We start from the raw sequence: 12,121 nt of genomic DNA on the forward strand, positions 1-12,121 counted from the left end.
GTTCAGGTTTGTAAAAGGCAGATCATGTCTCCTAAACCTGATAGACTTCTTTGAAGCAGTCAACAAAGCCGCAGATGAGGGTAATGTGATTCACCCAGCCTATCTAGATCTCGCCAAGGCTTTTGACACCATCTCCCACTCTGGAATTATAGATAAACTCACTAAACTAGGTATAAATCCCTATGTCACAAGATGGGTTGCCAACTGGTTCACTGACAGAACCCACAATGTGCAAGTAGCAGACTCTAAATCCGACTTCAGACCAGTGACAAGTGGAGTACCACAAGGTTCAGTCCTGGGTCCTTTCCTGTTTAGTATCTACTTTTCTGAAGTACAGACTAACACAGACGGTCTTTGGCTAGCCAAGTTCGCAGATGACTACAAACTAGGAGCCATAATCGAAACTCCTAACGATGTCAACATCCTACAAAAGGGCCTCACTGAGACAGATGCATGGTGTCAAAGCCATGGCCTCAAGCTCAATGCCCAAAAGTGAATTGTTATCCCCTTTGGTAAAAACTCTGTACCCATGAGCTACCACATAGGTGGTCATCTACTTAACACCGAAAGTGTGATAAGAGACCTTGGGACACAGTTGGACAGTAGTCGCTCCTTTGATAATCACATTGCCACAGCAGTCAGGAAATCCTTCTGCGTGGCACACTTCATCACAAAAAGTTTCTCATTCAGGAAAAAAGAGGTAATTGTGCCCCTCTACGTGTCACTCATTAGACCCATTATAGAGCACAACCCCCCCCCCCCTTTGGTATGTACCTCGCAAGACATCTACAACAACTGGAAAGGCTGCAGAAATACCTCACAAAGAGGATTACCGGCCTCAAACAGATGGTCTATGCAGATTGTCTCAAAAAACTCCATCTTTACTCCATTGCATATTGCCTACTCAGGGGTGATCTCTGAATCTCTAAAAACTCCAGCTTTACTCCATTGCATATTGCCTACTCAGAGGTGATCTCTGCCTAACATACAGAGCTATGTCAAATCCGGAGCTGTTGGACATGCTCCACTTAAAGAAATCCCAATCCCTCCAAGCTACATGCTCTAGGGACCTAAATATTGCCACCACAATAAACAGAACATGCTAGAGGGATAGATTCCTGTCCCAGAGGCTTCCCATACTTTGGAACAAACTACCTATCTATATCAAACAAAGCTCCTCATTAGCACTCTTCAAGAAAAATATTGATGATTGGATGTGAAATAGGAAATTCACCCTGGGGATCACCTCTGTGGCTCTGCTCGACAGGGGCACAAGAAAATAATTTTCTTGACTGGTGAAAGCCAGGGTACCTTTTTGGCTAGACTTATATAGGTCCTAGGGCCAATAGCCTAGTACCTACCTATGAACCTAAGAACCTACAATTGTGATTTGCTGTCCTCTATAAAGTTCAGTTTTGGAATCTGCTTATATTATTTACATGTTGTTGTTTTTAATCATCTTGTCAAGTCAGACTTTTGGCATCTTCAAGGATTTCAGCACATCAGGCCTGTCTTTCATCAGCTATGACAGTGGCTCAACTGATGGCATGCTTACCTTTGGGGCTGGGATGTCATAAGGCTGTGGGTTCTACTCCCACTTCATGTGATTGTATTAATTTTCAAATTGCTGACACTGCAGTGTCATTGGGGGTGCTGGACTCCTGAGTGTTCTGTACTTGCATGAGACATTAAACTGAGATCCCATCTTCTTGAGTTAGTAGTAGCTCAGTTGGGTGTAAAAGATCCCACAGCAGCTATTGAAAAGACTACAGGAAGCTCCCTGAGACCTTGGCCAAATTTCCCCTAGTTGTATAATTACCATCTTAGGTCTCCCCTGACAAGGGAGGGATCACTGGCCTAGTGGGCCTAACCCAATCAACAAGGGATAAATAAATAAAATAAAGAATAAATAAACTGCTTCTGTTCTGTAAATTCATATTCACTTCAGCAATGCTGCCTGTCCATTTTAGCTGCTGCTGCCTTTTTTTTTATTTTGATCCTCCTCACCATCAGTGTCCTCTCTAGTGAATTTTGTCTTTGCATTATGTGGCGAAAGTATTTGAGTTTTAGTTTTACTACCAGCCTTTTCAGTGAACAGTCTGCATTGATTTCCTTAAGTATTAATTGATTTGATCTTCTTTGCTGTCCGTGGAATTCTCAGAGGTTTTCTCCACTACCACAGTTCAGAAGCATCAGTTTTCTGGCACACAACCTTTCTTATAGTCCGTCTCTCAAAGCCATATATTATTACTTAAAAAAACATGACTTTGACTATACAGACCTTTGTTGACAATGCCATGAGCCAAATTCTAAAAGACATGCTCTCAGTGTAAGTGAGTTACTCCAGTGTAATGCCTATGGACGAAGCAGGCTCATACTTGGCCAGACTCCAAAATATGTGCTCTCTGTGTAAGTGACTTGTACTATAGGTTTATATATCTGAGTAAGTCACTAACAGTGAGAATAAGTCTTTTGAAATCTCATCCTATAAAACAGGTGGCTCCTCGTTTGGATCTTAATTTCGTGCTAAAAGACTAACTTTTGCTCCATTTGAACTAGCTCACCAGACTGACTTGAGGTTCTTGACATGGAAATAATTTTAATTATTGCTTTGACCTCTGCAAGAAGACTATTAGAGTCACAAGCTCTTATGGTGGGTCAGACTTATCTCATTTTTTGCAAAGTTAGAGTTTATTTTTGAAATAATCCTTCTTTTATGCCTAAAGTGGTATCTGGGTTTACTTTGAACAAGGGTATCCATCTCCATGTCTTCTTTCCAGAGCCTAAAAATGAGGGAGAAAGAATATTTCATACCTTAGATGTCTACAGACAACTCCAGTGCTATCTTGACAGAATAAAACCTTTCAGATCATCTGATCAGTTGCTCATTTCTTATGAAAGTAGGAAGAAAGGACGACCCGTGTCAAATCAAATGGTTGTCTCATGCTATTACTTTTTCTTAGCCCCAGCAGAACAAAACTGTTCTAGGTGGGGTTGAGGCTCATTCTACCAAAGCTTTGGCATCTTCTGTGGCTTTTTGAAAAGAGTTTGATTCTAGAAGTACTCCAGAAGCAACAACTTGGTCCTCTGAGGATACTTTTACAAAGCACTATAAAATAGATTCCTTCTCCATGTCTAGGACAGGCCTTGCTAGGACCATTCTGAAGGGTCTCCTGGACCCTCATCCTTCCTTCTCACAGTCTATCTAAGCCGTGGTAATCTACCCATATAGCTTTGGCTACTGGATCAGCAATCAGTATAAAGAACATAGTACAGTTGTATAAGTATGCTTACCATAAAGAAGATGTTCAAATGATCACTGCTACAGTAGGTACTCCCACTCTCCATCCCCCTTATTTTTATATATTTTTATGGCAGGCTGTGGGTACGTATTTTTTATTTCCTAGTATTGTCCTCCTCAGTGCTTTAGCCTCCCGCTGTCTGTTGGCATGAAAGCTCTGAAAGGCTTGGCACACAAAACCTGACTTTTAGTTAGCACAGCTAATGCTGAGTAACAGTATCTGTATGTGGAAGCTGCTCTGAAGCTTTGGTAGATGGCAGGTTATTATGTCCTTGGTGAGACATAACCCATAAAACTTAGGCTACTGCAGCAATTATCATTCTAACATCTACTGTTAAGGTAAGTTTACTTATAAACTGTACTTTTTGGTTCATTGTTGTGCTTATTTCAGATGCATAATTAAAAAAAAACAAATCATACATGTTAACAGGTTTATAAACAATTCAAGTTAAACCACATGAAGCATTCTTGCTAGTGATTGTTCGTTGTTGGTAAGCAGGTAATAACAAAATAGGGATTTTAAACAAAATAAATGTTAAACAAACATCAAATCACAAATGACAGTGATAAGAAATAGTTCACTAAAGTAGTAATGTGATCTTCAAAAAACATTCACAGTACTGTATGCAGCCACTGCCACAGTGATACAGCAGAAGCCTTCACTGGGTCATGCCATCTCCAAACATTCCAGAAACACTTGGCTCAAATAATAAGACCCATCTACTAAATGAAGTTTCCTTGCCAACTCCAGTCCATCCAAAAGCCATCAGCTCAATTAATTAAACTCCACAGCCACAAGATAGAAATTGGACTCAAATTTATTTCAAGCATTGCCTAGGTACATCTCCATGCATATCAGCATTATGTCAGTCCCAACCTTCCACTGCAGCATAAATGGAATCTGCTGGTGAGATAGATACCTCTCCCATAGAATTCTCATCCTCTGAAATAGACCTCCCCTACATATTAAACAAAGTCGCTCCATAACCCTCTTAAAGTACAACCTGAACAAATGGATAGGAAATTCCACATACACCCCTGCACTGACCCCTCAAACCATTATGGACATGGGTAATATGGAAATGGTATTTTTTTTAACAAGGAATCAAATGAGGCACCAAGATCAAATACCTAGCAAAAAGCTACAGACCTGTAAACAAATAATAGCCATTTGCATGTGATGGTTTACCTGCAGCCTTGTGCATATCGATCATTCCATATCTGTCAAGAAACCCTTAATAACATCATTATTTACTGGCAGAGTGCCACATTCTGAAGGCTGTCACAGTTTTTCAACTGACTATTATTGATATTGAAGAAATGTTAATTCTGAAAGTGCCCATGGAGCTTGTACCAACTAAGGCACTGAAGTTAAAATTGAAGACATCAGTTATACCATAAATGATACTGGCAGTCCAGAGCCTAAGTTGTATGCCCCAGAGACAGAACCTCTAAAATCTGAGTCAGAGTATGAAGGTAGGACTGGCCTTAGCAATTGCTGGGTCCATTTGGGCGATTTTGATGAGCCCTCCATATTTCTTAATGTGGCTCTCTCCCCAAGGTTTCTTAGCTTTAAGATTGCATCAGATTAGGTGTCTTTCTCTCATACAGTATTTAGAAATGGATAGCTGTTTATATTTGCCTTACACAATATTCAGAATAACTGCCATTTTACCCTCCAGTCTGTAATCACTCCAGACTACAACAGGCTGTTATTGAAATGTAGAAGCGATGGTCATCCATTAACTGCCAGATTAAAGCAGTACCATTACACATATATTAAAGTAGTACTCTGGGATTTGTATTAAGTAAAATATGTTGATAGTTGAGGCAGGACAAAGGTTAAAAGTTGTAGAGTGTATGGTTCAATCCCCTCTTACAGTGGGTCTTACAAATGCAGAATGAGCACTGCCTGGGAAGCCAGCTGCATGTTACCGATGTCGTTTCTGCAGGAAACTGTAACAATGGGATCTCACAAATGCAAGTCAACTGATCTCAGTACTTGTTTTCCCTTTCACCACTGTCAAATGAGCCCTAAATTATTACTTGAATCTTTCTAAAAGTATATAATGCAGAGAGCTAAATCCACAGTACTCAGTTACAGTACCCACACAGCTGAATGAGTGGACAACATAGTAAACATCTACCTCTCAAAACCCGTTACACGTTAGCATATCAGCTGTGGGATAATTACAAGTAATCACTGGTATACTGTACCTTGCAGATGTGACTCACCTCTGACAATTAGTGTGGAGGATTATGACTATGAGCTTCTTACAAGGTACTTCCTGTGGTACAGGGTTTAATTCCCTTTACCTTCATTTGCCTACTATGTGACCTTGAGCAAGTCACTTAACCAGATAGTGATTTGAAGAATGGGGCTTGGCTCCTGAATGGTCTCTTGAACTGCATGCCTAGTAACTACCTATTTACCTGAGTATTCAAGGCTTAAAGCATTTTATTTACATTAAGTTACATGTAATAGTAAGAGACACCTGCAGTGCTGGCCAGCACCAATGAAGATGTGTGTATGACCCATGAGGGATTTCCCATACTGATGGAGCAGAGCAGCTAGAGGTATAGGAATACAGGTTAACAGGCTGCTGCTGCTTGTCCTGGCTGTAGACACAGTCTGAAGAGCAAATGCATATACTTCTGCTGTTAACAAGGATAGCCAATATAATTGTATTTCTAAAATTGGGAAGAGGGAGGTAACATCTTCTGCAAGCTACTAGCTCATTTCTGAATTCCACATAGAACTTACAGCCTTGAAAGAATTCTTATTTGGAGGGTAGAGGAATGTCTTCTCAGGTGAGTACATCCAATGCTACAGGAGTTTATGAAAAACAGGCAAGGAGGACCTGATCTTCTCTACCTATGGATAAATGTGCTTCAGTTGGAAAAACATCAATAGCTACCTTCTTTCTTTACTTCCACAAATCCTTCAATTCCCTGGAATGGCCTTTCATATAAGAAATGCTTAGTTATGGCATCAAGGGGGATCTCATCTACAGGTGCCAGCTATTGTAAAATATCCAGTGGCCTGGGTTTGTACCAGTGGTCTGACTTCAGAGTCCTTCAAGCTATTCAAATGAACAGCCAGGTATGCATCTTTTCCTCATTAATCCTTACACTGATAGTGGTGACCCTTGGTTATTTGTATCAAAGCTGGTCGCATACTGGAATAATAGCAGTAGATAAACACTAACTTTCTTAATTAACATGTTGGTAAACACCTGCATAATTTGGATGTCTAGTTCCTCTCAACACTTGGGTACAACCCAAACAATTCTCTGCTTTTTCCTAGTGAATGACGCATTTGAGCTGCATAATGAAAAGCTAAACAAACAATCACATGTGATAACCAGGGAATACAAATGCCTGGGTGTTTCCCTCTAGAGGTATAGTTTCAAATTAGAGATAAAAAATCTAGAACCACTGTTAGAAGAATCTCATGGGAAACTGGACAGATGGAAGTATCAAATTTGCAGTTTTGGCCACAATTGAGGTGTTGAGAATGATATCCTGCAGAAAATTATCTTCCTGTGCTAAAATCTTCCTCAAATGTGTTTAGGTGAAAAAGTTCACAAACTACAAACATACATGATGGATATTGTGTGAAATTAATAAGTTCCTTGACAATCCTGTAGAAAGATGATGATCCTGGCTGACAAAGGCACATAGGATTACCACATATCCACATGCATGCCATGCTGCCTTTCTTTCCTCTTCCCTGCATGCTAGATAAACCCCAAAGCCTGCATATCTTTATACTGAATTACAACTACTACACATTTCCCATGGAATGCTGGTACATAATGAAAGGGAAAAGGTTTGGGACCCAGATGGACTTGAGTTAAAAGAAAGGAAGTTGCTGCAGAAAGTTATAGATGGCAGGTGGGTATGGTGCTGTTTTTAAGATAGGGACTTCCAACAAGTGCTGTTCAGCTCTAGGGCATTCAGTTATCCTGCTTGGACAATGTGAAATATTGTATTTTGGAGATACTTTTCTGATAAGCAGGACAGGATGTTAAGATTACATAAGGACTGTCTGGCAGTACTTACATCTGAAGTCACTTTTCATTCCTTCAGTCTCTCTAGTAACCCTCACAGAGTCACAAAGGCAAAAATGGATGATTGATGACCAGAGGGGGACAGACACAGAAGTATTTGTTAATGAACATCTATTGGAGTCTGATGAATATGCAGCCCCATCAGCTCACAAATATTAGGCAAAGTTGGATAAAATAACTTGGGTGAAACAGACAGGCTGTCATCGGAAACAATTACTCCTTTTTTGTTGTGAATCCATCATACCCTGCACTGATCTTTACTATCTTCTGACTTCTGAACCAATGGAAACTCTGGCTATCAATTTAAAAATGAAGGGTTTAGATGTGTTATACCTTGGAGAAGACTTCATGCTTTTGTTATGGAAATGCATGGTAGTTATTGGTACATACAGACATACAAATATTTCAAGCAGGGGCTTTAATCCACTTCTGGCCTGCCAATATACCAAAACAGTTGTTTCCATAATAAGTGTCCAGGCTAATCTTAAAAATATCTAAACTAGTGCTTGCTCTAATGTAATTTGTTAGTCTGTTCCATGCATCAGCTGGTCTCTCAGAGAACCAATTAGTACACTTCTCATTCCTATAGAATCTTCTCCATAGGTTGTCTGATGACTTTCTACTTCTTTTTGATAACCCCAAACATTCCCAGAGGTAGCTGTCTCTAAATGCCCTATATACCTGAAAAAGGTCTTCTCTTAAATATCAGTATGAGACACTGTACAATTTCAGATATTTTAATTTTTCATTATAACTTAATTTTCACATCCATGGCTGTCCTTGGTATATTTCTGCTGTACGCTTTCCAGTTTAATCATTCTAGTTTTCTTAGATGGTTTCTATATTGTTATTCCATACTCAAGTCTGAGTCTAATATAACTAACAAACAATAATTTCCTAGACTTTAAAAATATTTTTATACAACCTATAGTTCTATAACTACCATTAAACAACTGATTGACATGAAAAGCTGGATCTACCCATATACTGAGGTCTTTAAATAAATCTACAGTTTCAATCACTGTGTGCTGTATTAAATATTCACCTTTCAAGTTGTGCCTCCCCAATCTTATATACTTAGTTTTTGATGTATTTATCAGCATATTATTCTCTTGTGCACAAATGGTCAATTTAGTCAACTTCTTTCGCAGACATGCCCTATCTGTAACACATGTAATCATTTTACCCAATTTCAGGTCATCTGCATACAGACTGTAAAACACCTCAAATGAAAAAGATAGATCTGAAAGGTACAATCTAATCAAGTTGAGCCTAGGACAGAGCCAGGTGGAACACACTGACTGTAACCAAGAATTTCACCTGTTTGATTGCGGTATGATGCCTGCCATCTTATCAAGAGTACATCAATATCTAGTTGTTCTAATTTATCGATCACTGTTTTGTGTATGACCCTGTCAAATGCTGAAGTTAAATCTATATAAATTACATCACAGATCAATTTTTCCTTCATAGCTGTTATTATGTTGTTATACAACATCATGTTACATGTGGTAATAGATTTATTTTCAACATATGCATGCTGGTAAATGGTTTCAAGTCCCAACCTTTCCAATTCTGACAATAACTTAGTCTATATTACCTTCTCCATTATTTTCCCACAACATAAAAATAGACTTAAGGGTCCATATGACACTGGGTTTGTCCTACATCCCTTTCCCTTAAACATACTGGTACTATAAGTTCTTGCTGAATTATTCTCAGGTCATTATTACTAATTCCAACTCCTCCATGTGCATTGTTTGGATTCACTTTGCATAGATCTTTTGCAATATAATCTAATTTGATTTCAGTATCTGAGGTTACCTGGATGCCACAACTTATCACCCACTTTGTGAAGACAAACTGTTTTGCATAAGATTTTGTAAATACATCTGTAATCTGTTGTGTCTGAGAATAAATTCTGGAATCTACGTACACACCGTTTATCAATTTGTATATCTTTACTCCTTCCATGTTTATGTATCGATAAAATAAAAAGCAGCACAATCCTGGCACTCAAAGGAGGTGGAAAATAAATTTCTTTACCACAGCGAAATGTGGAACCAACAGCTTTATTGCATAAACGCAATTACACTACAATAGCGTTTTCGTCTTCTGTTATACTTCCACAGATGCAAAACAGGTTTAACAAGCTGTATCGTCCTTTTATACCACCCATAACACATACAATTGTTTAATCAACCAATAAAAACAATACTTTAAAACCATTTCATTCCTTAAAGTGAAATACAATGCGTCCAAAATTCACATCGGCAAATGTATACCAATGCAACCCAATCCATTGCATTAAACCTAATACAACATATACACCCCAACTACAGATAAAATTCAAATATATATCAAATATATAAATATATAAATGTGTATATATATATATATATATATATATATATATATATGTATATTAAAAAATATATACATTAAAAAAAATAAATCAGTAAATACATACATATTTAAAAAGTGTGTATTAAATGTACATGGTATGTATCAAAATAAACATCCTAGCTACACCAGTAAATGTTACAAAACTTTAACTTGTTGTTTTCACTGGTAAAACATTTCCTTACAATTTATTTATAATTTAGCAGCTCTCATCTTTAAAATTGGTACTATGGATAGGCGTTCATTAATTCCTGGGTACGTATTGACCTCCAACACCAACTGCCAAAAAAGCTCCCTCACTTCTATTCTTGTTTCCCATGCACCACCCCTAAGGCCAGGGACTATCTTTTCTAAAACAAAAAATGACCACTTGGAATTTTTGTAATCCAATGTGTGCTTATATAATGCATTATTGTAATCCTGTGTCCTTACAGCATTCATATGTTCATACACCCTCCTCTTTAGTTTACGTGTGGTCTTGCCCACATAAAATGCCCCACATATTTTACATAGGGCAAGGTATACAACCCCCTTGCTATTACAATTAGCATAGGTGTCAGCTTCAATAATCCTCCCTCTCTCCAGAATATACACTTTATTTTGGTTAATAATGTAGGAACACTGTGGGCAAGAACCACACTTGTAAGTTCCTTTCTTTCTTTGACTAGTAACCTTCTTTTCTTGCTCCAAAATGTCCTTAAGGTTCCTTCCTTTCTTATAACTAAATTTCAAAGGGGCCTTAAACAATGCTTCCAAATCAGAGTATCCACTAAACTTATCCCAGTGTTCTTTTTATAATACCTCTAATAGCTGGTGTGTCCGTACAATATTGTAGGACATTTCCCACGGGGTGATTTTCCATATCCTTCCTGTTCTTTCCATCTTGTTGTTCTTGGTGTTCTAACTGTGTTGATACCATAACATGGTTCACACCCTGATTGTCCTCCAGATTCAACCCCAGGATAGGACAAAACCTACCTAACCTACCTGACCTTACCTCAGCCACTGTTTGCTCAATAAGGTCAATCGGGTATTGTCTTTCTGTAAACATAGCCTTTAATTTATTAATTTCTATTTCAAAATCTATATCAAAAGAGGTCATTCTGGAACAACATATAAACTGCCCCTTTACAATACTCCTTTTTTGTGCAAAGGGGTGGGAACTTGAAAAATGTAAATAGGAATTGGAAAATGTCCCTTTCCTATATAGCATAGACTTAAAATATTGCTTTTCCGGAAGCTTCTGTAAGGTGATTTCTAAAAAGTCCATGTCCCTATAACTAATATGATGCGTGAATTTTAAAAATTCAGTGGTTTGGTTAAGATAATCTATAAATTCCATCAGTAAGGCTTCTGTTCCAGTCAAAAAAATACAAATGTCATCTAGGTAACATTTGTAAAAGTTCTAATATTCAGCATATTGGGAAGTAAATACATATTTTTCTTCCCATATCATAAGTACTATGTTGGCATAGGTAGGGGCACAGCAAGCACCCATAGCCACACCTTGTGTTTGTTTATAAAACTCCCCTTCAAAAAACAAGAAATTATGTTTTAAAACCAGTTCCATAAGCTCCAGGTATACAAAAAACTCATCCTGTTTCAAATTTCCATAGGCATGTAATACTTCCTCAAAGCACTCTAGACCAATTCGGTGGGGTATCACATTGAATAGGTCCTGTATATCCAGCGTAACAAATATAATGTTGTCTCTATATATTTCCTTCTTAATATTTCTCAGGAAATCCCAAGCATCCTTTAAAATACCTCCTGCGGTGGTCCAAATTTTCTTTAATTTTAAATCTAAAAATTTAGCTAAAGGATAGGTTTTAGCCCCTCTAGCAGCCACTATGCATCTCAAAGGTGGCTCCACCACATTTTTATGGACCTTGGGAATTTCAAAGATCATGGGTACTTGAGGTTTCTCCATCCATAAGTAATTAAAGATGCCCAAACTAATTAGTTGGTCTTGTAACATCTCTTTCAATACAAAGTCTGTTTTGTTATAAGCAATATTAATTTCATTTTTGGTTACTCCAACATATCTAGAAATATCATTCAACATATTTAACATTTTACTGGAATACAAAACACTATCCGTAATGACCACACCCCCACCCTTGTCAGGCTGCATAACCCTTATGTATTTATTATCCTTAAATTCGTCTAATAGTGTGCTTTCTTCATGGGTAAGATTTAACTTATTTTATTTTTTTATTTTTTTATTTTACATTTGTTGACTGGGCTAGTCTAGCTGGATACATATCCTTTTTCAGTAGAGGCCCAGGGAGATAATCTCCGAGTTAAGTAAAATTACATAAAGACAGTAGTTAAAAATACAATA

The sequence above is a fragment of the Protopterus annectens genome, chromosome 6.part0, assembly GCF_019279795.1.
Source record: "Protopterus annectens isolate FY-2018-M chromosome 6.part0, PAN1.0, whole genome shotgun sequence".
Lineage (NCBI taxonomy): Eukaryota > Metazoa > Chordata > Ceratodontiformes > Protopteridae > Protopterus > Protopterus annectens.